The following is a 3478-nucleotide window of genomic DNA, read 5'->3' as shown; positions in this document are numbered from 1 at the left end:
TTGTTGGAAGCTGGTTGTTCAATCCCAGCTTCTCAGACCTGAAATAATCATACAAAAGCTGTATTAATTACAGAACTGCTTGGCCAATAGCTTATGCATATTCCTGACTAAGGCTTATATCTTAAATTAACCTAGTTTTATTAATCTGGGTATCACCATGTGGTTGTGGCCTACTGGTAAAGTTCTATCTTGCATCTCTCTACTGCAGCAGTTACATGGTATCTCCCTGACTCTGTTTACTGTCTCCTCCTTTATCTGCTTGGAATGCCCACATTTACCCTATTCTGCCCGGCAATAGGCCCAAAGAAGCTACCTTATGAACCAATGGTATTCACAGAATACAGAGGGGGAATCCCACATCACCTCCCCTTTTCTGTCTAAATAAAAAGGAATGTTTTAACTTTAACATAGCAAAATTACATACAACAGAACAGTCATCAAGCAAGAATTATAGTTACAATATTTATATCTACTTTATCTTTCATCATAACTAAGGAAACCTAACTCTATTTATTCTTTAACTCTACCAAAGACCCCAGAATTATAATATTACCTAAGTTAACCGGAAGTGCATTGTAAGCAACTTCCAAAACTCTAGAATTGACAGAGATATCTCTCTTCCTGAATAGTTACCCAAAGTTCTTCTGTAAAATTGGGGCATCCATCTTCAGCCTACAGGTCCATATTATCTGGGAGACTTTTCCATGAAGCAGAAAATTTCAAAGATAGTTCCATGTATATAGGCAGTTTGTCAGTTACTTTCTACTGTACCTTGCAGGATGTCTGACAGACTCTTTCATGAAATAGGAACCCCAAAGAACCATCTCACCTTTAGGCAAGTTCAGGAGTCATTTTTCTGTGGGGCCTGCATGTCCACTTCATACAGTTTAATATCAAGTAGTTCAGGCAAAAACAGTTTCTTGTCAAATTGCTAACAAACTGCATAAAGAACTTCTTTGATGCTCATCATCCTCTTGAAATAGATAGGTACTGTCAGAAGCAAATGTATCTCATTGTCATGAAAAGCCCTAAATTCTTAAACATTTTAAATGTCATATTCTGTTAGTCTTTGAAAGGTTTGAAGATTAATTCTCCATTGAAAATATATTTGTGTACATCTAGAAAACCTAACTAACATGACTACAAGATTGACTATTATAGATGACTATCTAGTAACCTGTATTTCTTAATTATACATTACATATATAAATCAGCTGCACAAACACAATACCTTAATTAAGAGCAGAAATATACATACAACAAAATTGACCTAAAATTTGTAGCAGTAAACCAAGATCCATACCAATGTAAAGTACTGATCTCTGTATCATACCCCCTTTAAGTGTGAACAAATATTTATCAAAAAAATGGGGAATATTTGGGCATAGTTCTCTACAAAATATTTTTGCTTTTTGTTGGGCAGAGTAATTTTGGAGTTCACAGAGATTTTTCAGGGGTCTTGGTTCATCAAACCACATTTGCCTGGAAATGAATTTACAAGTTCTCATCTTCTATGGAAAAAAAAGCCAAACCTCTTTTCCAAAGCAATATATTCTTAGACTCAAAGTTCGATATCAAGATATCTTTAATTGAGTCAGGAAGCCTTCTCTTAAAAGTATCACATATCTGCTTGCTTCTAGTAAAGAGAGACCACTCAAGAAGATGTTGCTACCAAAAAGCCATGCTTAACTCTGATCTTTTGTGTCTAGAATTCCTTTCCAAGCTATCTCAGGTTTTATGTGGCTGTAGCTGGCTCACGTTAGCATGCTAATCTTTTGTTGGGGGCTGTTTGTTTGTTCCTATGGTATTGACAGAATACAGAGGAAAAATTCACATCACACATCATAGATGAGGTAGATGTTGTGTGAGCCAACTCATAGCCCTGATTCTTGGCCTGGGTGGTAGCAAGGCTGGTCAGACTGCCAGCTTTTCCTCATTGTCACTATCCAGGTAAGATCTGCAGGACAGCCTTTACTGTTTTACCTAACCAAGGTGCAAGGTACACAGTTATATAGGGAGCATTCTAGGGAGGTAGAGCCAGCTCTCCTACTTTCATACCATCAGGGCTGGCTCACCTATGCCCCTGACCAGAGGGTCAGCTTTTATGTGCTTCCCAGGTAAGGTATGGGCCTTGGAGACCTGTGATGCCATCTTTCTACCCCCCATATGAGAGATATCATCTAGGCATGATATTCACATCTTAACCTCAGATTCTGAAACAAAGATTTGGCCAAAACTTACCTCCCGTGGTTACTGCTATTGATTTTCTCCTTGCCTTGATGGGTGATGAAGTGCAAATATATTATGTATAAGAAACTATAGCATTTAAGATCTGTGCCAAGCAAATATGAATCATAGATCGAGTATATGAATTTGAGTCAACTTTATTTTATATTTGTATAATAATATATTACTTAAAGTATAATCAAAAATATTATTGTATATGTTATTAAGATTTAAACGAGCCTATTTAAAAAAATATTTAAAATTTTTGGAGAATGGCTGGGGCTTCCATATAGACCATAATAATTAAAGATAAATAAGACCAGGTCTGCAACTGATCCTTTGCATATTAGATACTTCTGCAAAGTTTTCACTAAACTATCTGTAATGGGGTACTAAAGATATAACGATCTCCAATTTCAAGAGCTTCAAATTTACCCTGATCTTGCAACAAGGATGATTTCCTGCTGTGAGGACCAGCCTTCAGCAGCTCAGGAACTAAGGGCAGCCAAGGAGCCAGGGAACTAATCATTTGACTTTTCTATCTGAAGTAGTAAAACTTAGTTCTCTGGGGCCAGCAAGTGGGACAAACTTAACCCTCTGAGGTTGGTGCAAAAGGGAATCTTTCTCTCATCTCCTTATTTCTTTTCCTACATTTATCCAGATGAATCCCTTCTTTGTGTTACTAATTTTTCCCTTATAGCTCATAAAGTCCAGTAAAATCTTTGAAGCAGTATAAAAATCACAATGTGGACCAGTTGTGGTGGCATATGCTGGTAGGATTTGCTGAAGGAGGCAGAGGCAGAAGGATCATGAGTTTGAGGCCAACCTGGGCTACAAATTTTGGAGCTGGAGAGATGGCTCAGTGGTTAAGAGCACTGGCTGCTCTTCCAGAGGTCCTGAGTTCAATTCCTAGCAACCACATGGTGACTCACAACCATCTATAATGAGATCTGGTACTCTCCTCTGGTGTGCAGGCATACATGGATGCAGAATGTTGTATACGTAATAAATAAGTATATAAATAAATAAGTAAGTCTTTAAAAAACACAATGTGGTTGCATTCTATTTTATAAGTGAATGATTACAATGAATACAAATAAAAAATTTCTCATCTCCCTTATTTGACCAAATATTTTACAGATTATAGGTAGAAAACAGATTATCTACAAGAAACCATATACAGTTAAACATTTACCTTTTAGACTTCTCTTAGGTCAGGACCCTCTCAGTCATAACTGTTTATATAGGCTGT

This window comes from Myodes glareolus, chromosome 23 (genome assembly GCF_982192425.1).
Source record: "Myodes glareolus chromosome 23, mMyoGla1.1, whole genome shotgun sequence".
Lineage (NCBI taxonomy): Eukaryota > Metazoa > Chordata > Mammalia > Rodentia > Cricetidae > Myodes > Myodes glareolus.
Note: the sequence above shows the minus strand (reverse complement) of the source record.